This window comes from Garra rufa, chromosome 3, assembly GCF_049309525.1.
Source record: "Garra rufa chromosome 3, GarRuf1.0, whole genome shotgun sequence".
In the NCBI taxonomy this organism is placed as follows: domain Eukaryota; kingdom Metazoa; phylum Chordata; class Actinopteri; order Cypriniformes; family Cyprinidae; genus Garra; species Garra rufa.
The window spans coordinates 62,034,898-62,060,881 of record NC_133363.1 but is presented as its reverse complement, the minus strand read 5'-3'; the positions used below and the strand labels follow the sequence as shown (position 1 = coordinate 62,060,881).

General features: G+C 42.9%; 2 pseudogenes; both read left to right on the top strand.

The window, feature by feature from the left end:
- LOC141331425 (uncharacterized) overlaps positions 1–25,984 on the top strand; it is a 126,699-nt pseudogene that overhangs the window by 19,594 nt on the left and 81,121 nt on the right.
- On the top strand, positions 21–166 carry LOC141332551 (U1 spliceosomal RNA; annotated as a pseudogene).

The following is a 25,984-nucleotide window of genomic DNA, read 5'->3' as shown; positions in this document are numbered from 1 at the left end:
TTTTGGGGGCTAACTATAACCTATTACCTAGCAGGGGAGGCACCATGATCAGGGCGAGGCTCATCCATTGCACTCCGACAGTGCTGACCCCTGCGAATTCCCCAAGTGTGGGAATCTAGACTGCATAACTTATGGTAGTGTGGGACTGCGTTCGTGCTCTATTTTTTTGGGTGCAGCCGTGGCCTAATGGTTAGAGAGTCAGACTTGTAACCCAAAGGTTGCAGGTATCGAGTCTCATGTCCGGCGGGGATTGTAGGTGGTGTGTGTGTGTGTGTGTGTGTGTGTGTTCACTACCATGTGTGCACTTGAATGGGTTAAATGCGGAGCACAAATTCCGAGTATGGGTCTCCATATTTGGCCTCACGTCACATCCTTTCCTTTTTTAATGACTGACAAATGGTTTAAGAATCAACCATTAAAATCACATTTTTCTTAAAACAATAAATGTGTCTGTGACTTTGGTCGATTCTGATGACAACACACATTGTCCTATTTGTGCCTGAAAGTATGTGTGTATGTTGTGATTTTTTTTTTTGACCCGTGATGTCATCAGTCATTCCTTAGTTCAGTTCAACAAAATAATAATCATCTGCTGCTATGTCAGTATATAATTTTTAAACTGTGAAGGGCAGGTCCTAAATTGAGTTTTCTACAAACCCAACATGTTTCACAGTAATATTTATATTAGAAATTTTAATCAGCACCCAGTCTGTTTTATTTAGTTGTGCAGAGTTAAATATCTATGGTGAAGCTGTGCTACCACTAGACAGTGCAGAGCGGATGAGAAGCACAAATAAAAAATAAAATAAAATAAATGGGGGGGACATTTAAGTAAAATAACAATGATGACAAATCTGATTAAACTTACACAGTTAGGATACTGTAAATTTTGTTATAGACTGCTAAGTGCATGTCATGACACTGTTTACTACTTGTTTTGTGGCACTCCTGAGAAGCTAACTTAAGAAAAAATAAATAAATAAATAAATAAATAGACTAATAAACTTTACACTCTCAGTCAGCAAGAGAAAGCTTCTTTTGCTACCGACTTTTTGGACAGGTAACTTTCTCTTTTTTCTGTCTTTCTACTATATTCATCCATTGCTGGTTTTGTATCCTACCTACATAAAGAGATATCTGTCTTCATATTTTGATATTAAGTTCACAAAATGTATTTTTTGTTCAGACTTTAAGTTTACAAAATAACAGTTTTTGTAATTTGTTTGTTTTTTGTAGTAGAGTGAGTTAAGGAGGACAATTTCAACTCACCCGTCATATTGAGAGAAACAGCAGAGCTTGACTGTGATGAGTTTGGTCTTTTATCTCTCTGTCCTCTACACCAGTATTGATCCTGATCAGACTCAGTAGCTGCTCTGATAGTGAGAGTGTCTCTGTTTACAGTGTAACGCTCAGACGTCTGTAACATTACACTGTCTGTGCCTTTATACCACTCATATCTCCACTCAGGTGTCCAGATATCCAGCTCAGATATCCAGTCATTTGTCAGGCCATTTCTCCATCTCCAGTCACTGTAAGACTCAATCACACACGTCAGATTGACTGTCTCTCCAGTGAATACAGGACTGTCTAGTGTCACAGTCAGTCTAGATGTGGGTAAATCTGTAAAAAGAAAGGACAGATCTTATTTAGTGAACTAGTCAGAAAACATAATATGATCATCTAAACTCCTGTATTTGTGCATCACTGATGTTAAAGAACAGAGACATGGAGAGAAGTGATGGTCTCTCCTCCATCTGAACATTCACTGCAGATTTAACCTGATTCAACATTAGATCATCGGAAACATTTATGACTTACTCTGAAACACAATTGTTTTTTTGTTTTTGTTTTTTGTTGTCTTGAATGTAATGGTGTTCCCTTCCGGAGGGAACTCTACGTTGCGTCCTGGTTCAGGACACTATGGGAACTGCCTTCAGCATGACCGGTTCTGAAACAAGGTATAAAACAACGACAGTGAACTTGACACTGTCCGGCGCCAGCCCGTGACGTCATCAGCAGGTGCCTGCTTAGTATAAAAGCAGGTGCCTGAGAGCACAACACCATCTTTTTGTCTTCAGAGTCCTTCGTTCTAGCGAGTGAGTATGACGATGCCTAGAGCTAAACTCTATAGGAAGTGCGCGGATCCGTGTCAGAGAAATCTGACACCTGATGACGCGCACGACCTTTGTGTATGGTGTTTGGGTGAAGAGCACGCGCGCTCCGTTCTTGAGGGGATGGAGTGCGTCCATTGTGAGGGTTTCCCCATGAGGAAACTCCGTTCTCGTCTGGCCCTTTTCTCGAGGGAATCGGGCCATCCATCTGCCCCACGCGGATCCGGCCCCGTGGCAGCTGAGGCTGCTCGGCGGCTGAGGTCCTGGGGATCCCAGGTGGAGCTGGCTGACGAGTTTGAGAGAGTTAATCTCGCGCGCCCGTCAGCTAGAGATGAGAACGCGCTGCTAGCGGAAGATGTGGTGTCACTCACATCTTCCGACCCTGCAGCGAGTGCTCTACTGGCTTCAAGCCAGGGCGAGCGGGAGGCTGAGATGGAGCAAGATGATATTACTGAGTCCATACAGCCTCCTTGCCCCTCATATGAGGAGCTGATGTCTGTCATGGACCGCGCGGCTTCCCGTTTGGACATTAAGTGGAAGCCCGCGAGGGAAGACGCCGCTCTCGGCAGACTAGACGAGCGGTTTCTTCCCGGCTATGACAAGCCAGCTCCCGTGAGCCTCCCATTCCTTCCCAATCTCCATAAAGAGGTCGAGAAGGCATGGGATAAACCCTTTTCCGCCCGCATTTACCGACATCAGCATGTGAACTATGCTGATGTCGAGGGAATGCGGGAGCATGGATATGCGTCGATGCCCCCCATTGAGCAGACGTTCGCGAACTATCTCTAGGGGGGAGGGACATCGACGCTGAAGGCTCCGACCCTGCCGTCTAAGCCACTTAGTGAAACATCACGGCTGAATGGCAGGGCATATGCGGCAGCAGGTCAGGCCGGTGCTGCTCTGCACACTGTAGCGGTGTTGCAGGCATACCAGGCCGACCTGCTGAAGGATTTGGACCGTGGTCTGGGGCTTTCCCCGGAGGAGGTGGCTGAGTTGCGCCGCACCACAGATCTCTCCCTACGGGCCACTAAGCAGACAGCGACCGCGGTGGGCAGGTCCATGTCGGCTATGGTGGCCACGGAGAGGCATCTGTGGGTGAACCTGGCGGACATCGCGGAGAAAGAAAAGCGATTTCTCCTCGATGCCCCGGTTTCGCCCTCTGAATTGTTCGGCACGTCCGTCGAGGCGGTGGTCAAGAGATTCAGAGAGGCGAAGGCGCGCTCAGCGGCATTTAAATCATGCATCCCTCGCCGGTCCATGCCCACGCCCCCACCTGAACGCCGGGGAAAACCGGGCCCGTCCTGGTCCAGGGGTGGCCAGAGACGAGGCCAGGTTGCCAGTGTGGCCACTAGGGGCCCTCCCCCCGGGAGGAGTCGGTCCCAGAAGAGGCGTGATGCGCGGCATAGGAGAGAGGATCTAAGGGAGACGCTCCAGCGCCTCACGTCCATTCGGCCACCTGCCTTTCCTTTCCCCCTCGCAAAGACTCTGGGGCTGGGCCAATGATGAGATCTCAATCTGATGGCCCAGCAGGTGAACAAAGACACTTTAATAAATAAAAATGTTCAAAAAAATGTATCTGTATGTTTTCTTTTCTACCAGCCCCGCTTGGGTGATTTCTAAATGCTGCAGTATTCGAGCCCCTCTAAAAAGTGGGCTCTGCTGCCACCAAGCGACCGAGTGTAGTCAGGTCTCCCCTCGCTCCAAAAAGGAGCTGAGGGTGAAGAGACCTCCTCTCGGGAAAACCCCTCTTGGGTTAAGCGTTGTCAGGTTTTAAAATAAGAAACCTCCGCTAAAAGAGTGGGCTTGGTACAGACATACATATACATACGAGAAAAACCCCCTTGAGCGTTGTCAAGCTGCTTCAAGCGAAAAATCGCTCTGCTGAAGCCCCCGCTCACTCAAACTCCGCTAAGAGTAATACTCTTTTTGCATGAGTGTGGTCAGGTACCTTCCCTGTGTATTATCATATACACATATGTGAGACCTCCACTCATAGGAGTTTGTGTACTAGGGTGAATAGAGCGTCGTCAAGGCTCCCTCTCTGAGAAAGAGATGTTTACTGCAGCCTCCGCTCTCTTAAAAAAAAAAGAAAAAAAAAAGCCCCGCTTTGAAGTAGAAATCTTATATATTTAGCTGATAGGCCCCTTTCTGGGCCTCGCTAAATGAGTGTCTGGTATTATGACTAAAACCCAGTCTGCCAGATCGGAGTGTAGCAGGCCTAGAAGGCCTCCTCTCTGTGAAAACCTCTATATGAGAGACATATATAAGATAAATACTTCTTAGCGCTGAATGTAGCCAGGTCATTCTTAGACCTCCATTCATGAGAGCTTTTTTACTGGGTTGAGTGTTGCTAGGCTCCCTCTATGTGAGGAATTTCTGTTAAGCCTCCACTTCCCAGAAATGCAGGCCGAAAAACACAAGGTTAAGGCAGCTTGTGAACACTTTTTCGGGGACCTGTCACTATAAGCGTTGAGTGTAGTAAGGCCTCCCTTCCTTGAGAGGGCGTGTATACCAAGGCCTCCACTCGATAGAGCTTCCTCAGTCGAGCGTCGTCAGGCTTGTTACGTTCGAGAGAGCTTGTAACCATTAAAGCCTCCCTCACTGAAAGCTCCGCTTCCGGGTTCTGCTATCGCCCGGGAATAATACAGTACAGGTGTCTTTCTCGCGAAATGCTTAGACCACCTTCTTAAATCCACATTTGTGGTGTTTGCTCACGCAAGTCTTTGAGCACTCTCTGAAATCCACGTGAGTGGTAAGTGCACTATTCAGGCACTTCACTAAAATCCATACTTATGGTAAGGTTCCTCCCGTAAAGGCAGGTTCCTTTCTGAAATCCTATACGGTATGGACCACACAGGGCATTCCTCCGTGTCCATCTTCTGAGTTGGTTTTTCTCAAAAACCTTTTAGTTTTCCAACTCCAATCCAGATAGCACTGCTAGCAGGATTGAGTGTCGGCGTCTCTTCAGGCCTCCACTCTCCAGAAGAGCTCCAAAAACGAAGGTATCTCTGTCGCACAGACTAGTCAGCCTCGCGGATGACCTTCAAGATTAGAGTGTAGTTAGGTCATGAGACCTCCACTCTCAGAGTTCTTCTTTGCTAAGCACGGAGGTGTGTTAGGCTCCCTCCTTGAAAGCCTCCACTCTCCAGACTCCACTCAGGTAGTACTGTCGCATAGGCTATTCAGCCTCGATGAACACCTGCAGTGTTGAAGTGTAGTAGGTCATGGGACCTCCACTCTTAGAGTCCTTCTGCTGCTCGCAGAACATTGCCACCAGACTCCACTGATTACCATCAGTGTTGAAGTGTAGTTAGGTCATCAGACCTCCACTCTAGAGTCTTTCTCCTATGAAGTGTTGTTAGGCTTCCTCTCAGAAGCCTCCACTCTATAGACTCCACTAGGTACTGTCGCATAGGCTATTCAGCCTCGCTGATTACCGTTAGTGTTGAAGTGTAGTTAGGTCATCAGACCTCCACTCTAGAGTCTTTCTCCTATGAAGTGTTGTTAGGCTTCCTCTCAGAAGCCTCCACTCTATAGACTCCACTAGGTACTGTCGCATAGGCTATTCAGCCTCGCTGATTACCTTCAGTGTTGAAAGTGTAGTTAGGTCATCAGACCTCCACTATTAGAGTCTCCCTTCATGAGATGTTGTCAGGCTTCTTCTCAGAAGCCTCCACTCTCCAGACTCACTCAGAGTCCTTCGTTGCCTCCAGAGATTCACTAGAAATAGGCGGTCCGACTGCACAAGCTATTCAGCCTCGCGGACCACCTCTAGTATTGGGTGTAGATAGGTCACAGACCTCCATTTTTAGAGTCGTCCTCTGCTGGGTGCAGAGTGGTAACAGCCTTCTTTCTTACCAAAGCCGCCACTTTGCAGAAACTCCACTCAGGTAGTTCTGCTGCACAGGCTATTCAGCCTCGCTGACTACCCTCAGTGTTGAAGTGAAGTGGGGCACGAGACCCCCACTTTTAGAGTTTTCCCTTGCAAGACACAGAGTGCTTCTTTGGCTTCCTTTGGAGCAGTCACTCCTCTGAACTCCCTGTAGGTAGTTTTGCTGCACAGGCTACTCAGCCTCACTGACTACCCCCAGGTTTTGAGTGTAGAGGTGCCACGGCACCTCCATTCTTAGAGTTGCACTCTGGAAGGCACAGAGTGTTGCCAGGCTCCCTTTCGGCAAAGCCTCCACTCCTCAGAAAATCTCCACTAGACAGGCCTGTTGCACAGGCTATTCAGCCTCACAGTCCATCGTCAGTGTCAAGTGTAGTTAGGTCATGAGACCTCCACGCTGTAGATTACCTCTGAGCAGAAGCTCCACTCGGGTAGTTCTGGTTGCACAGGCTATTCAGCCTCACTGAATACCCCAGTGTCGAGTATAGCCACCTATGCCTGTTAGCACTGAATGTTGTCAGGTCCTCAGAGCAGACGTTCGCTCTGATGGGACTCCGCCCTTTATGGTCAGGGCGTTTACGAGCTCCTTCACTTTGAGAGCTAAAGTGTAGTAGGCTTCCTCTAGGCCTCCACGCTTCAGAGTTGCGTGCACAGGTAGCCGAGCTAGCCGTGGCAGGTCACTGGGCCCCAGCGACTCTCGCTGAAGCAGGGGTGATTTTTCTTCTTGACTCCTCATTCAGTCAGTTGGATCACTTATCCCTCGGCATGGCGGCGTTGGTATAAGCGTTCCCATAGTGTCCTGAACCAGGACGCAGCGTAGAGTTCCCTCCGGAAGGGAACGTCTCAGGTTACGTAGGTAACCCTAGTTCCCTGAGGACAGGGAACGAGACGCTGCGTCTCGGGGCCATGCCTCGGGCCCTGCACAGACCTCCGTCCGACAAAAAGATGGTGTTGTGCTCTCAGGCACCTGCTTTTATACTAAGCAGGCACCTGCTGATGACGTCACGGGCTGGCGCCGGCCAGTGTCAAGTTCACTGTCGTTGTTTTATACCTTGTTTCAGAACCGGTCATGCTGAAGGCAGTTCCCATAGTGTCCTGAACCAGAACGCAGCGTCTCGTTCCCTGTCCTCAGGGAACTAGGGTTACCTACGTAACCTGAGACGTTTTATATGTCTTTGATAAGAATTTCAGAAAAACATTTAGATTCAGTGTCTCAATCTGAATAAATGGTCATACATGTTGTAGAGTGAGTTTATGAGGACGATGATATTCAACTCACCCTTCACAGAGAGAGAAACAGCAGAGCTAAATTGTGACGAGACTGATCTTCCATCTATGTGTCCTCTACACCAGTACTGACCATCACCTGATTTGTTAGATAGTTTAATAGTGAGAGTGTCTCCATTTACAGTGTAACGTCCAGATGTCTGTAACACTTTGTATCTGCTGTCTTTAAACTGCTTGTATGTCCACTCATATCGCCAAATGCTTTGATCAGGCTGTACCTCACACTTCATACTGACTGTTTCTCCAGTGAATACAGGCTTTATTGGTGTTAGAGTCAGTGTAGATGTGGGTAAACCTGTTAAGAAAAACAAAAAGTGACTCAAACAGCATACTGCAGTTAAGGAAGCGCACTAAAAAACACTATCAGCAGAATTATGTCTGCAATCTGAACTTGCCAAGTAGTTAATGTCATGATGGCTGATACAGTGTTTTTTGTTTGTTTGTTAGTTTTTATTTTATTATTATTTTTTTGTATCATAAAATCACATTAAAAAAACTGTTTCTGTGCTGCAAAACAAAACTTTCATTCAAATTCTGGATGGATACATAGCCTACAAAGCAAGAAAATAGCACTTCCATATAATTACTAAAAAGCTGTAACTCACTTCAGTTTATTGTAGTCTCACATTGTCTCAATTATAATCAATGAATCTCTTATTTACATCAGTAATCTACAGTAAGAAACAATTACAATGAGAGAATTCGCAAGCGTGCAGGAAAAAAAAGTCTGCCGTTTAACAGCAAGTGAATTCTGACTAATGTATGTATGCATGTACCAAGAGCTCCTTAAAAAGCACTACATATTCCATGTGTATTTGAGCACACTTGATGAATAAAGCTAATTCTGATTATGATTATGAGTATATTCACTTGTTTTGAAGATTAACCAAATTCTTGTGGGGTTTAGAAGCATGTGAGGGTGAGTAAATGAACTCTGTGTAAATGTAAAGGCATTCAGTTCTCTAAAACAATCACTGATAACGGCATAGCATCTGTCCTCCTAAAAAGAAACATCTTATACAGTTCTGCATCTAAACTTTAGAAAAATGACTAAAAGTGATTTGCTTCTGTGCTCTTATAAGAACAGATGTTGCTAAAACAGTATACCAATATTGTTTAAATGATTATTAAACAGGTCTGAATATAAACACTCATCGATATAGTCAGTGTAACTGCAGAACTGATGTCTGATCTCTGTGAGTCTGATCTCTCTCCTCTACAGCTGTATTCACCACTATCAGACACATAATCAGCTCTGAAACTGTTACTTTCATCTATAGACAACTTGGGCAGCAGCTCACTAGAATGAACTGAAAATGTATGGTGGACATGAAGCTACATGTACTGTACATTCAGACTTTTAGTGATCGTAATCAGCCTTGTATTCTCTGTCACCATCACTGCACTCACAGCTGATTGGTCCAATATCTGTTACAAACTCTTAACTAGAACATAATCTGACTAGGAGTGTGATAGGTGAGTCAAACTACTGTAAGATACATTTTACTTGCATCTACTCAATCTGTTTAGGTTACCATGATGTAAGGGAAAGATGAACAAACTTACCTGATACTGTCAGTCTAACTCCATCACTCATCTGTGAATACTGTGGGGCTTGTATCTGTGTTCCTATACAGCTGTACACACCTCTATGATACCAATCCACTGATGTGATTTTATATTTCTGGTTTTGTGTTCCACTGTAAATGTGTTTGTTGTCTTTATACCAGCTGTATCGCCAGTTTCCTGTCTCCTGTATGTCACATGTGAGAGTGACCGTCTCTCCACTGAACACACTTCTATCAGGATGAACATCAACTACAGGTTTGGGTCTCACTGTGATATGAGCAAAAAAACACACTTCACATGTCTGAAAATATTTCAGATGATCTGTGCAGCATAAATTAAATTGCTTTCATTATTTGATGTTTAACTTAACTGACATTGCATTACTAATGTATGACAGTGATTTCCATGTTTACAACAAACACATGAAGTTGTGCTTTATCGAAAAAGTGTAGAAAGTAAAAAAGCACTGACCTTTTACTGTTATCTCAGCTGTATTACTGAGATCACTGTAGTAATTTTCTCGTTTTGCTTTGCACTGATATGTTCCCCCATCAGTGACACTCACAGACTCGATTGTTTTAGTTGCTGTATCAGTGTATTCAGGGTTTGAGTCTTTGCTCCAGTGAATTGTCCATCCAGTTGACTGTCCCACATCACAGCTCAGAGTAACTGTGTCTCCAGTGAACACTGGACTCTGAGGATTTACAGTCAGAGTCAGCTGTGGTTTATCTGTAAGTGTACAGTGATGCAGTGTTGAGTTCACTTATAGTTGTTATTATTCATATTGGTCATATTGTAGTCTTCTGTCTTCATATTTTTTTTGTATTAATAAAGATGGTTTGAACAGAAAACTATCTCAGTTATTTAACTTCTAGAAGGAAACCTCTGTGTTTAAAGTTGTCAAAGAAAAATGTCTGAGATAAGCTCAGGACTAAGCCTATGGTTCTGTCACTTTGCCATTGCTGGCTATACATGGTTAATTATTTCTGAAAAGGACAAACCAACCACAATTCAGTATGCACATTAAAAAAAAGAAAATAATGCAAGTGGTAATCATTTCAATGCTTAAAGGGATAGTTCACCCAAAAACGAAAATTAATTTATCTGCTTACCCCCAGGGCATCCAAGATGTAGGTTACTTTGTTTTTTCAGTAGAACACAAACAAAGATTTTTTTTAACTTAAAGCGGTGCAGTTTATTAGGCATATAATGGCAGTGGATGGGCACCAAACCTTTAAAAGTAAAAACAAAACAAAAAACATGCACAGACCAATCCAAATTACACCCTGCGGCTCGTGACGATACATTGATGTCCTAAGACACGAAACCAGGGCTCTGAACCGGTTTAAGGAACGAAAACGAAAAACGAAAACAAATGACATTAAACAGGAACAAAAACGAAAACAAAATCAATTTTAATCGTTCTGAACAGAAACAGAAACAGAAATTCCAAATTAACCGGTTAATAACGGTATTTTTATCGTTCTCTTTATTATATCAATTTGGCAGACCAAAAACATGAATTCAAATTGTGTGCGCAAATGCGACGGCGACGCATACAACGTGAAATACCCGCGAAGCAGACGTCATCATCATAAGCAGAGCCCTTTCTGATGCAACGTGCTTAAGGTTACCAAGCACCTGGCTGTTTCATGTGCAAAGGTATGTTTAGGTTTAAGTTATTGTAGCCTAATTAAAACTTGTAGTTAAAATTGTCTATTGTTTTTAGTTCTCTTTTGTTTGAGTGAAAATAGCCTATAATAGGCTATGCATATTAGGTAAGGAATAATTAAGTCAACAGGTTTTTATCACAGATTAAGCCGTGTGGTCAGAATGTGAAGTGGATGGTCTTGAAGGGGCTTATTTCGCTATAGTATTATCAAACAAGAAAATTGTTTAAAAAAAATTATTAGCTCATTTGTAACGCGTTTCCAGGCACGGCCATAGCCAGCTATGAGGTCACCGAGGTCCGGACCTTGGTCATTTTTGTATATTCAAAAATAAAATGCCAAGCTCTCTGAATGATTATGAAGCCGTTTAAACCACCTCATATCACATGAGTGTTTGCAATTCATGTTGATGCGAAAAGCTAGCCCAGTGAACGGGGCTTGAGAGCGCGTTGAGTGAGAGCGCGTGTGCAGCCTCCGTTTGTTGTCAGATCCATCTTATATACGTGTATTTTTCCAATTTAGTGTGACACTTTGGGACGTTTATAAAGTGGAAAGTTGAACGTTAGTGTTACTGATATATTAATCTTGTTTAAAAAACACAAGCTGTCACAAATGTCTTGCAAGTTAATCCCACTCGACCACAGCCCACGACGAGGCCACGCCCCTCGTGGAATGTGCTCTGACACCCAGCGGGCATTGCATGCCCTTGGACTCGTACGCCAGTGCAATAGCATCCACTATCCATCTGGATAAAGTCTGTTTTGACGCAGCCATTCCTTTAGAATGCCCGTAAAACGAGACAACCAGCTGTTCTGTCTGTCTAAAAGCAGACGTGCGAGACACATAGACTCTTAGCGCTCTCACTGGACATAAGAGTCTCGCGTCAGCCTCTTCATCCACAACCGGCAGAGCAGACAGTGCGATGACCTGTGCTCGAAACGGTGTGTTAATAGACTTTGGCACATATCCATGCTTGGGTTTGAGTATAACTTTAGAGTCGTTAGGTCCAAACTCCATGCATGTCGCGCCCACGGAGAGCGCGTGCAAGTCTCCTACGCGCTTCACTGAAGCGAGCGCTAGGAGGAATATAGCCTTAAGAGACAGATATTTTAATTCAGCCGCCTGTAGTGGTTCGAATGGTCCGCCCTTCATAGCGTCCAGCACCACAGAAAGGTCCCACGTTGGGACTGAAGGCGGTCTGGGTGGATTTAATCTCTTAGCTCCTCTAAAGAAGCGTATGATTAAATCGTTCCTCCCTATTGACTGACCTAGCGTTGTCCTCGAGAACGCTGCTATGGCCGCCACATAAACTTTGAGCGTGGACGGGGACCTGCCCTTGTCCAGCAGCTCTTGTAGGAAGGAAAGTACATCTGTCACTCCACAGTCTGTGGGTGAAGATCCGCGGGCTGTGCACCAGTCCGCAAATATCGACCACTTCGAGGCATAGAGCCGTCTAGTAGATGGAGCCCTAGCCTGTGTGATCGTTGATATCACTCCTGTGGGGAGTTCATCATATATTCCCTGGTGACCCATACATGAAGGGACCACAGCTCGGGGTGAGGGTGCCAAATCGCGCCGCCCGCCTGCGAGAGGAGGTCTCACCTCACAGGTATTGGCCACGGTGCGATGCTCGTCATCTGCATCAGCGCTGGGAACCAAGGCTGGTTCCCCCAAAACGGCGCTATTAGCAGTATTGCACACCCTTCCTCCTTCACCCTCTCTATTACCTGAGCATAAAGAGGACGGCGGGGCCACGCATGGGCTAGCGCGTCCTTGGCTTTGGAAAAGAATTCTAGACAATGAGCGTTGTCCAGAGATGCGAATAGATCTATCTCCGCTCTGCCGAATGTTTTCCATAATAGTTGCACCGTCTGAGGGTGCAGCGACCATTCGCCCGCCGGAACATTGTTCCTAGACAGTCTGTCTGGTCCTACATTTAGGGTCCCCCGCACGTGCGCTGCCCTCAGCGAGCGCAGGTTGCGATGAGCCCATACCAGAAGGCATTCTGCAAGTGCATGTAGTTTTCTGGACCTGAGACCGCCCTGGCGATTTATGTAAGCCACTACTGATATGTTGTCGGAGCGGACTAATACATGACTTCCCTTCAATAAGGGAAGAAAATATGTCAGCGCATTCTCCACTGCCATCATTTTGAGGCAGTTGATATGCAGCGATTTCTCGCGTTCTGACCACTGGCCGAACGACGGTCTGCCATCTAGCAGCGCTCCCCATCCCGAGGTGGACGCGTCCGTGGACACTACTTTCACCTTCGAGGGTCTCTCTAGAGTGACACCTGTTTGGTACCAGCCGGCTGTTCTCCACTGCATCAGGGCTGTAACGCATCTCTGATTGATCGTGAGACGGAGGCGACCGGACGCCCACGCTCGGCACGGCACTCGCGCTCTCAGCCAGAACTGCAGTGGGCGCATGCAGAGCATCCCTAACTGTAGAACTGATGATGCTGAGGCCATAAGACCTAACACTCTTTGAAAGGTCTTGAGCGGGGCAGACTTGCTGCGGCAGAGCGCGCTCACTGCGCTCTGAACGTTCAGCGCGCGCACTGACGAAAGCTTCGCTGTCATTGCCAGCGAGTCCACTTCTATGCCCAGGAAGGAGATATTCTGGCTGGGGTTCAGCGAGCTTTTCTCCCAATTGACTTTCAAACCCAAGTTCTCGAGGTGATCAAGTAACATGGTCGTGTGTTCCCTGAGCATTGAGTGAGATTGCGCTAAAATCAGCCAATCGTCCAAATAATTCAGTATCCGCACGCCTTTCTGTCTGAGCGGGGCGAGCGCTGCGTCCATGCACTTTGTAAATGTACGGGGTGCTAGGGACAAACCGAATGGCAGGACTGTGTACTGATAAGCTTGGCCCTCGAAGGCGAATCTCAAAAATCGCCTGTGACGCGACGCTATCTGTATTTGAAAATACGCGTCTTTCAGATCCACTGACACAAACCAGTCTCCTCGGCACACTTGTGCGAGGATTTTCTTGGTTGTGAGCATTCTGAACTTTCGCTTCACTAGCGCTTTGTTCAGTTGCCTTAGATCTAGTGGTCACTTCGGCTCATAGCAGGTGTGCTGCATCTGCCTTTATCGTGGTCTCGACGCGCGCCGTGTAACGGCGAGGGCGTCGTCGAAACTGGAGCGAATAGCCTCTCTTTATAATGTCCAGCACCCATTTTGAGACCCCTGGGAGTTTTTCCCATGCATCTATCATGTAATGCGAGGGGGTGGGTGCGAAGCGCGCTCCGATCTGTTACTAACGGAGCCGCTTCGGTGTCTGTGACATGCAAGGCTCGGGGTACGCTGACCGCGGGGACCGCTTTCTCTGTGTGTATATATGGTTGCGTGGTAACAGCACATTTAACACACTCGATGCAGCTTTAAGCCGCGTAGACTGGGCGTCGTCCGGATTACAGAAACCGTAAGACCTGCCTGATGTAATATGTGTGGGCACTCTGGGGTGGGCACATATACCACATGCGAAGTCGGTGAAACTGTAGCGAATAGCCTCCTTTAATAATGTCCAGCACCCATTGTGAAACCCCTAGGAGCTTTTCCCATGCATTTACCTGTAACGCAAGGGGGTAGGTGCGAAGCGCGCTCCGATCTGTCAATAACGGAGTCGCTTCGGTGCGTTGTGACGCACGAGTGACTGTGACATTCGAGGCTCGGGGTACACTGACCGCGGGGACTGCTATCTTTGTGTGTATATGTGGTTGCGTAGTAACGGGCACATTCAACACACTCAGCGCAGCCTTTAGCCGTGTAGACGGGGCGTCGTCCGGTTCGTTTTTACAGAAACCGTAAGACCTGCCTGATGTGATATGTGTGGGCACTCTGGGGTGGGCACATTTATCACATGTGAAGCGCAGCCGATTCGGGTCGACTTTATGTGCGCGGGTTTTGTATGACAGGATGTGCTCATGTGTATGTGCATGCGAGCTACACACAAAACACCTTCGGCTATGGCCGGAACACCCGAAAATACACTCCTTTGAGGATTTAATTGGGTAGCCGTGAGAACGGCTCTTGAGTGCAGACAAGCAGGCTGCAGCGCCGGCTTGATGACTGCGGATAACGCTGGAACAGCCACATTTCTTGGAGCTGAGCGAGCGAATACTTTCGGTGGGAGTCTGGCAGCCGCGGGACTCGCGCACCGGCGTTCAACACTCCAAACAGCGTTCGCCTGCATAGAGCGAACGCACTCCTGGTTTCGTTTTTACAGAAACCGGTTGACGTGCATAATGAGGTGTCTGTGAGCACTGTGAAGCGGGCACATTTAACACTCCAAAACAACGTTCGCCTGCATAGAGCGAATGCACTGCATAGAGTTAATGCACTGTTGGTTTCGTATTTACAGAAACCAACAGTGCATAATGTGGTGTCTGTGGGCACTGTGAAGCGGGCACATTTACCACGTGTGACGCGCAATCGATCTGAGTCGATTTTATGTGCGCTGTGCTTGTGTGTAGAGATGAGCACTGGTTAGTGGGCATTCTTACGACACATGAAACACCATCGGCCGTGGCCGGGACACCAGGCAATACACTTTATTGGGGGTTTATCTGTGTAGCCGTGGGAACGACTTTTGTGTGCAGGCAAACGGGCGACGGAGCCGGTTTGTTGGCTGCAGAAAACACTGGAACAGTCACATTTCCTGGAACTGGACGAGCGAATAACTTTGGTGGGGGTCCGGCAACCGCGGGACTCGTACACCGTCGTTTTCCCAGTTGTGCTAGGACGATTTCGGAGGCTCAGGTTTCAACTCAATCCTGGGCCGCGGGCCGCGTCTGGCGGGGCGGCGGCCAGACGAGAAAAACGTCAGAAAGCGTTAACCACGGGTGCCTCTCAGCAACGGTGAGAGACCATGTTACGCAGCGCTGACGCGGCTAGGCGGCGGCGAAAGCGCGGCGAAGCAGGTTTGACGTCTGACGGCAAGCTTTAGAGGGGAGGGCCGACTTAGCACGCCGTCCAGCGGAGGGCAGACATAAGTGGGCTGCTATCGCCTCTTCTGAGCAGCATGCGCGTTCCCGCTTTGGCGGGAAACGGAAATCCTCTTCCTCCTTCATGGCTCCCCTCGTCAGCGGCGTCGATGGAAGCGGTGGCATACAGCGGCCGCTTTACGTCCGGAACAGAGGCTGACGAGGTCGATGAAGCAGGCGGGCGAACCGGCGAGCTTTGTCGGCTGGAGGAAGAGTCCGGGGCCCGCTGGGCACAGCGCTTTTTACGGCGCGACACCGCGCGGGCGGGGGAGCAGTCTCAGTGAAGAAGGCAAGGCAAGTCCTCAGAGTCGCCATTGGCATCTGCACGAGCCGTACGAAAGCATCTTTAAAAAGACACTTTGCTCTCTTAGAGAAACAGTGTGTATCGCAGCGGCGACACACACTGTAGATTAAAAAGGATTATAAAGGATATAGGCGCCGGAAAGCGCAGCAGGAAAGCACGGAAGGCGGCGTGGCCAGCAGTTCCAATGGCTCGTCCCGCTGAGATGCTTGCAGTCGACGGCGGCTTCTTCTCCGGCTCCAGCGATGCGTGAGCTTCGCTTGAAGGATGAAAAAATCAGAGTGTAGCTGCCTTCGAGCGATATTTATAGGCTTGGATCACGCCACTTTCGGCGGGAGATGACGTATTAGGCGCGAAATGCCCTCATTGGAGCTGGTTTTGCGCCAAGCCTCGCTCGAAAAGGGCTGCAGTTTTACATTAATACAAAATTAAGGATAATTTTTTGGCTTCAATATCTCTCGCGGAAAGGATTTTCCCCAAGCGTAAGCTTACGCTTACGCAGTACGAGAGACCTCTCGTAAGAGAACTTTTTCTCTCTTTTTGTAATTGCTTGTTTTTCGTAGCAATATCTGGCAACATTGTACTTTCATAAAAAAAATCTTCTGACGCTAGGCTATATCAAAGACTATAATACCATCTTACCATTCTTTAAAGGACTTTGGCTATATGTAGTGCATTTGAGGGTGTTAATATAGCACAATTTTTTTAACACCTTACTTCGGACCGCGCTAATTTTCAAACCCTGGTTGTGAACTCGTTTACTTTCGGTTTTAAAGACAAGAAGTTCAAATGACACGAACACGGAATTTGGTTTAATCATTTGTAAACATAATGCCAAACATGTTATTAAAAGGCACACACTATCTATCTATCTATCTATCTATCTATCTATCTATCTATCTATCTATCTATCTATCTATCGTGCTGTGCAATAAAATAACGTTATTAACCGGTATTTTTTCTAGAAAACCGTTCTCGTAACGTATTGTTTAATGAGGAACGCAAGAACAGAAACGTTATAATATCGATTCTGCTCGGAGTGAACCGAATGGATTTTTTTTCCGTTTTTAAGCCCTGCACGAAACAATCGTTTTTTGCGAGAAACTGAACAGTATTTATATATATTTTTTACCTTTGATACACAGCAATGTCCATCTGTTCTGAGCACGAGCTCAGCATCATGTGTAGCGCACTGGCTTAGAATATGCAAACACCGGAAGCGATTTGTCGTCTGTATACGACACTCATCGTTTACACAGTGCACAGAGATTGTTCAAAATGGTAATTACTTGCACTTATCCCGATTGTTCAAACTAGGGGTCGACCGATTATTGGCCCGGCCGATTATTGGCGTCGATATTAAGCATTTTTACGATTATCGGAATCGGTTATTTTCAAAACCGATTTGCCGATAAAAATAATTTCATTTTGAAATGCGCTCTTTGGCTCTGATGCAGCCTGTCAGAGCTCACCACTCTGTGCCCTAGAACAGTCTCCGCCCACCGCGCATCTGATTTGTTGGGAGTCGCGAGCCCGACCAATCAACTCGAAGGCTGAAGGCACTGAAGACACAGAACGCTTGCTGGAGCTGCGAGCAGCGTGCAGCAGTAATCATTTGTCTCTCAAAGCTAGTTCAGCCGCAGACAATCCTTTACGGTGAAGTTGCAAAAAACCACCTCAATGTTATCTTGATTTCCCGGATGTTGAAAACACGGACGGAATTGCGAAATCCAGTCATATCTTATTTTCCGCACCAGATTATAAGACGCATCTTCAATGAATGGCCTATTTTAACCCTTTAGCACGTACGATCACAACCGTGTGATTTGTCTTGGCTGGTCCCTGATGTGTACGATCACACCGGTGTGATTCGAACGTTTGCAGCATCACCTCATCAGCTGCTGAATTCAAATCTCTTTTGGCGCGTTGGCTGGCGCTGAGCCGGATCGGACGCGCTGAGTGCTTGTCATATTATCACAACTATTCAGTGTTTTCAACCATATAATGCTTATTTTAGGTTTCAGACATTTAAATACACATAAGTACTAGCAAAACCATACATTTATAGTTTGTAAAATACACTCTGATGTCTATGGAAGCAGCAATAATGATCCTAGAAATATAATCTGACAACATATTTTATTGATATCATAAACAGATTGTGTAGGTAACTATAAAGTGCACACTCCTCTTCTCCCAGCTCACCAGAGACTTACTTTAATGTCTTTCGCGAGGAGAGGATGAATTTGCGTGTTGTAAATTCCACAGCTCGGATTCAGACAAATATGGCGGCGCCCATCACCCGGTACAGATTAACTAATGCGGTCATTATAAGAGTGTTTCGACTTTTAAATACATTTACTTGCACATATTTCGAAATCGGAATATCAGATATTTCATTATATGCTTGAGAATATTAATAATAAAAAAGGAAAAACGAAATAAAAGCGATCCATGTGTCTTTACAGTGCTATTGTGGCTGTGCGGTGTCACATGACGCGTCACCATGGAAACAGTGGGTCACTCTTTGGGGTTAGAAAATTTTAAACTCGTGTGAAAAGGTTAAAACTGTTTTCATATATTAGGCGCACCGCATTATAAGGCGCATAGAATAGAACAGGCAGTCGAGGACGCATTCTGATCGGATGTTTTCCATGTTTTTTTTATTAGTAAACTCATTTGTAAAAAAATAACTTATTTGATTAAAAGATAAATGAATGTTTTTATGCCTCCATTTGCACTGTACTGTAAATTAAAACTAATGGAAATGTGTAGTGTCACATAGGCCTAGGTTAGGATAACAAAAAAAGAGACATTTAGGCTATGGAACTGAGTGTGCCTATAATAGGCTATTAATGTTATAGTTTCATGAAAAGGTCTTCTTAACATCTTCTAAAATGAAGAATTAAATTATTAACACTTATATTACACATTGTGCATTTTTAAGCTAATCAATTGATGTGCATTAGATGATGAATTGGATAGTCACCTCATTGGATTTAGCCATCAGAAAATAATTAATGAGAAATTATTATAGCTTATGCTATTACATGAACATTTCTAACATGAAAATAATTTGAAGCCAAATAGTTATATTTCCCCAAGCTGTTTAGCTCCCTGCTCCCTGCACTTTTTTACGTCATTATCGTTATCATTAATATTGATGTTTATTTAATATTGTTATTATCAACAGTTCTCAGAATTAAAGATATGTTTGAAAGCATTCAAAGAAAGTTCTTGTCAGAGCTCTTGTTATTATTAATTATGACAAATTTACATTTTCACACTAGACACATATCGGTTCAAAATATCGTTTATCGGTGCATTTGATCTGTAATAATCGGTATCGGCATCGGCCCTGAAAAACACATATCGGTCGACCTTCTGGCGTTACAAATGTAATGCGCCGGACGGTGAGTTCACGCTCAGTACAGATGGACATTGCTGTGTATCAAAGGTAAAATGATATAAATACTGTTCAGTTTCTCACAAAAACCGATCGTTTCGTGTCTTAGGACATCAATGTATCATCACGAGCCGCAGGGTGTAATTTGGATTTGTCTGAGCATGTTTTTTTTTTGTTTTGTTTTGTTTGTTTTTTACTTTTAAAGGTTTGGTGCCCATCCACTGTCATTATATGCCTCACAGACTGCAATGGTTTGAGTTAAAAACCTTTGTTTGTGTTCTAAGTCACCTACATCTTGGATGCCCTGGGGGTAAGCAGATAAACATACAATTTTCATTTTTGGGTGAAGTATCCCTTTAAGTTAATGCAAGATTATCAGAACCATGGATTTATCTTGCAACACTAAAATTATATCCCACAGTTAAGCCAAGTGAGGCTAGTACAAATACGAATTAGTAAAAGAGCAAGCAATTACTAGTGGAGCTTCAATGTACACATTAATGCAGGCAAACACATCCCATTAAATATGAATAAATATAAAAATGTGTATTTAACACATTTTTTTCTGTCTCCATAACAATACTGGACAATTAGACCCAGTGTCATTACAGTGTTCATTTATAAACAATGGTTAGGTATGATGCAAATAAAAAGGTCTCGATTCCAAGGAGTCTGAATACACCAACAACACACTCACCTGAAACTATCAGTGTAACTCCATCACTTATCTGTGAGTACTGTGGTGATTCTGTCTGTGTTCCTTTACAGCTGTACACACCTCTATGAGACCAATCCACAGGTGAGATTATATACGTATGGTCTTGTCCTATGATGTCATTTTGATTTCCATCTTTATTCCAGATGTATCGCCAGTCTCCTGTCCAATGTATGTTACATGTGAAGTGACTGTCTCTCCTATGAACACAGGTCCATTTGGCTGAACACGAACTACAGTTTGGGTCTCACTGTGAAATGAGCAAACAACACACTTCAGATGTTTATTTTTTTTTTTATTTATTATTATTTTATTTTTTTTTTATTGAGCGCAATAAAACATAGATAGACAGCAACATGATGACATAGACTGAGACCAGTCACAGATATATACACAGATATATACACATATATACGCAAATGAGACACAGAGGGGGAGAAAACTAAGTAAAACAAGACAAAACAAAGCAAAGAAAAAAATATACAAGTACAAGAAGATGGGAGCAAAAATTAGGACAAAAACAAAAAAACAAGCTGTAATGTATGGATGTGGTAGTTTGAATGGGTACAGAGATAAGTTAAATCATTCGATTTCTGTGTTGTTTAGTGAAAAGATTTAACTATAGACATAACTGTACTAAATATTGAACAGGAAGCAATACGATATACAATAGTAGTGATATTATAATACAACGTTAAACAGCAATCGGGGCAGTAGATGTTAACTTCAGTATAATGGGACAGATCCAGGATACAATAACGGCAATGACAGATGATATCCTACTTTTTACGTGACTGAACAGATAACTAAGAGGAGCCCTAGTAGAAATATAATAATATAATGAAACCAGTAGTGGACACAGAGGTGGAAGCAGTGGGAGCATCGATGATTGTAATAGTAATAGTACACTAGTATGAAATAGACTAATTGGTAGAGTTATTGATAATTATTGCAAATGATGTCTCCCATCCCCTTTGGTCCAGCAGCCGCCCCCTCCCTGCCAGCGAGCGCATCCAACACACCCATCGGACACACCCATCGGACACACCCATCGGCACAGACCCCAACAACGTCCCCGATCCACCCTGTCCCTCCACCTTGCTTCTCACCCCTGCCAGTGACTAGACCCCACTCCTATGCCAGTGAATGGCATTTTATATAATGGTCCACCCACACCATGCACCTCCAGAACAGGCTCCCCCATTCTGTGCGTGACCCGATGGGTGACCGCTCATTATTAGTACTGATTGTAACTGAGCCCTTGTTATGTTGTAAACTGGCCGTAGTCCTGGTGTTCACCAGTCAGCTCCCCAACCAAAGACACCGCATCCAGCACAGTTTCAATTTTGATTTCGTCAGACTCAGTAATATGGGGCAATGCTGGCAGAAGCAGCAATTGGGGGATCAGGTTGCCTTAACCAAGACACAGATAGAGCCCATGCCGACAGGATGTGCCAATCAGACCCACCGACAGGGACAAAGCAGCTGCAACACCCAGAAAGCTTATATGCTATCTAAATTAATATAACACACATACAACCACTGCCTCCAACCCCGTTGACCATAATAATAATAATAATAATAATAATAATAATAATAATAATAATACAATAATAATAATAATAACAACAGAAGTAGTATTAATATTAGTAGTAATATGCCAGATTCAAAAAAACAAACAAACAAAAATTTCATTGTCATCAAGTCAGTTATCATACAGCTATCATATAATTACAACATCATTGTTTGTATTTGTATATCATGAAAGTAGTTTAAGGCATCAATTATAAATCTTGCGGCTTAATTGGGGCATCAGCTCATCAGCTAGTTTTATTCAATATTTAATGGTGAAAGCAGAGGGCTGAAGGTTGTATTAAATCTGAGTAAATGGTTTTGTGTTTTTGATGTATGTTGTTCTTGAATGATATGTTCCCTTAACAGATGTATCCATTGTGTAACTGAAATTTGGCATTTATTTTTCCAGTTAAGTAATATAGTTTTCTTGGCGATAGCTAGAGACATGAGTAAAGGAACTGGGTGTTTAAAAGCTGGGTTAATTTGAGAGGTGTCGCCGATGAGGCATAGTACTGGGAGCATTGGGATAATAGTTTTGAAGATTTCTGTTAATTTATTTGTGACATCTGTCCAGAATTGATTAACTGGTGGGCATAACCAAATTGCATGAAGATAGGTGTCTTGTGTATTTAAACTGCAGTTGGTGCATCTGTCAGAATTACTTAAGCCCATTTTAAACATCTTGTGTTGCGTAATGTGTGTTCTATGTACAACTTTATACTGAATTAATTGGATATTTGTATTTGTGCTAAAGATAAAAGTATTTCCGCAAACTGTTTCCCAAAATTCCTTATCTGTGCTGATATTAAGGTCTTTTTCCCATTGTTCGACTGGTGCAGCAGTGTTTGTGTCTATAGATGATATTAAAGCATATAATTTCGAAAGCGACTTTGTAGTGTTACTGATTGTACTAATACGTTTTAAAATTGGGGGAGGTTGTGCTATATCATTGATTCCTGTTGTGGTTTTAATAGAATTTTTAATTTGTAGATAGTAATAATAGTGTTCTTTTCCTAGATTAAATCTCTGCATTAATTCTGTAAATGTAATGAAGCTGTTACCCGGAAACAGATGATGTAAGTGTGTGATGCCTTTCTCCTTCCATTTATTATTGCTGAGTGGACTATGGTTGATAGTAAAATCTGGGTTATTCCATATGGGTGAATTGATATGTGGAGTGAGCACATGATTTGTCAGTGTATTAGTTTGCCACCAAGCAGTGAGAGTTGTTTTAATCATCGGGTTTGAAAATAGATTTTGTTTTTTAATTGTTTTAGTGAGTGATGGGAGGTCAGATATAGCAATGTCTTTACATTCTGCTTGTTCTAACTCTAGCCATGGGTTTTGGGTAGTGTCATGTCTTATCCATTTGCAAAGGTATTGTAGATGAGATGCTAAGTAATAATGTTGAAAGTTAGGTGCTGCTAAACCACCTTGAGCTTTATTTTTTTGTAACTTTTGTAAACTTATTTTAGGTTTCTTGTTTTTCCAGTAGAATTTGCTTATAGATTGATTTAATGAGGTGAACCATTTCTTAGTTGGCTGTACAGGTGTCATGGTAAATAAGTAAAGGACTTTTGGTAGTATACACATTTTAACTGTTGCAATGCGGCCTATAATGGAAAGTGGTAAGTTCATCCATCTAGTTAAGTCATCTTCTATCGTTTTTAGTAGTGAAATAAAATTAAGGTTAAATAAGTCAGATAGGTTCTGGGAGATTTTTATTCCTAAATATGTTATATTATTTATTGAGAAGGGCGTATTCTGTATACTAGTGTCATGTGAATTCATATTCAGTGGTAGAATTGTTGATTTGGTCCAGTTTATGGAATAGTCTGATACAATCGAATATTTATTGATGAGTTTAATTATTTCTGAGAAAGATATTTGGGGGTTTTGTACAAACAGTAATATATCATCTGCATATAAAGAAATTTTATGATTAGTGTTATGTGATATTACTCCATGGATGTTATCATTCTGTCTTATTGCAGTAGCCAGAGGTTCTATAAATAAAGCGAAGAGTAATGGAGATAGGGGGCACCCTTGTCGAGTCCCTCGCTGAAGTTGGAATGGTGAGGATATTTTACCATTTGTTATAACAGAAGCTAATGGTGTATTATATAATGTTTTAATCCAGTTGATAAAAGAGTCTCCAAATCCAAATTTTTTAAGTGTAGTATAAAGAAAGTGCCAAATAACTTTATCAAAAGCTTTTTCTGCATCCAGTGATATGATTATAGTTTTTTCCTTATTTTGCTTACATATGTTCATTATATTGAATAATCGTCTGGTATTATTAGATGATTGGCGTCCCTTTATGAAACCTGTTTGATCAGGATGAATGAGGGATGTAATTACTGATTCCAGAAGGGTTGCTAAAGCTTTGCTTATTATTTTTAAATCTGTATTAATAAGAGATAATGGGCGATAACTAGTGCATAGTGTTGGGTCTTTATTTGGTTTGAGTAAAATTGTAATTAACGCTGTGTTCATATGTGCTGGAATAGAAGAAGTATTTTTAATTTCTGTTGTCATTTGCATGAATAATGGTGATATAGTTGACCAGAAGTGTTTATAAAATTCAGGTGGGTACCCATCTAAGCCTGGTGCTTTGTTGTTTGATAGTGAGTCAAGAGCCTGTTTATATTCAATTTCTGATATAGATTTATCTAATGATTCTCTTTGTGTTGAGGTTAAACTGGGTAAGATTATTTTATTGAGGAATATATTAGTGTCTTTGGTATTTGGATCTTTGTCATTACTATACAGATGTTTATAGAATGTGCGAAAGGTGTCATTGATATCCTGTATGGTGTGGAGTGTCTTTCCTTCTGTGTTCTTAATTATAGGGATTAGTGTTTTTTCTCGATTACGTTTGAGTAAATTTGCTAAGTATTTACCTGATTTGTTACTATGCTCAAATATTGTGTGTCTAAGACATTGTTTTTGAAATTCTATCCGTTTATTTATAATAGCTTCATAATCATCTTTAGTTTTGTTAATCTCCTTTAAAATCTGTTCATCAGGATTACGGGAGTAACTATTGTGTAATGTGTGTATTTTATTTTCTAAGTCCTTTTCTAATTTTTGTTCTTTTTTGAGTTTATATGTAGAGTATGATATAATTTTTCCTCTTAAAACAACTTTAGCTGTTTCCCAGAGAGTTATTGCAGAAGTGCCTGGTATGTTATTTGTTTCCATGAAAAATGCCCATTCTTTTTTAAAATATTCATTAAAGTCTTTGTCTTTAAGCAGTGATGTATTCATCCTCCATCTAAATGATTTTTTTGCAACATCTGTATTATTGATAGTTATAGTGACTGGGGCATGGTCAGATATGATGATAGGATTAATTGTTGTATTTAAAATGTCTGGGATGAGAGAGTTGCTTGTTAAGAAATAATCGATACGCGAGTATGATTTATGAACTGCTGAAAAATAAGTGTATTCTCTTGAATTCTGGTTTCTCAGTCTCCAGCTATCGCCAAGACCAAGGTCAGTCATGTATTGTTTAATGGTTTCTGTGGACTGCCATGGCTTAAATTGTGGTGGTGTATTTGATTTGTCTTGGGTTGGATTAATAACTATATTGAAGTCACCTCCAATTATGATAACTGACTGAGAAAGGTTTGCTACTGATGAGAAAAAATTATGGAAAAATTGGGGGTCATCTGTGTTTGGTCCATATATATTAGCGATAGTTATTGTTTTGTTATTAAATGATATGTTGATGATAACGTATCGTCCTTCTGGGTCACATATAGCTGATTGATTAAAAACTGCAATGTTTTTACTGATTAATATAGCTACGCCTCTTTTCTTTGAGTTGTAAGATGCAGAGTATATTTGTGTTAGATGTGTATTTGCTATTTTTTTATGTTCTGATATCAAAAGGTGGGTTTCTTGTAATAGACATATATCTGCCTTAAGTTTTTTAAGGTGATTTAAAATTTTGGATCTTTTAGCTGGTGAGTTGATGCCCCGTACATTCCAGCTTACCAGTTTTAGATGTGACATTTTATATTAAGGTAGTTTGTTGTTTTGTTTTAATGTCTGTACCTTATTATATAATCTAAACAAAAAAACTACACACAAGACATATTCAATACAAGACAGACAAAACATGAAGCCATTAGAGCACTTGGTTGCAAATGAGAATACAGACAACATATTTGACGGTAGTCAACAGGTGGAACATTTAGGAACTATAACCAGGATATAGTGTCGTTTCTGTAAAGCTGGCCATCAACATATAGTCGGTCAACCGTGATGACCGCTTTCCTTCCATTCTGACGAACACTTCAGATGTTTAAAAAAATTTCAGATGATTTGAAACTAAATTAAATTGCCTTCATTATTTGATGTCCATATTAATTGAAATTCCATTTTAATGCGTACAAATATATTTCATGTTTTTAGAAAACACGTACATTATGTTGTATAAGGCGGTTTTCGCTAGTTCTTACTATCT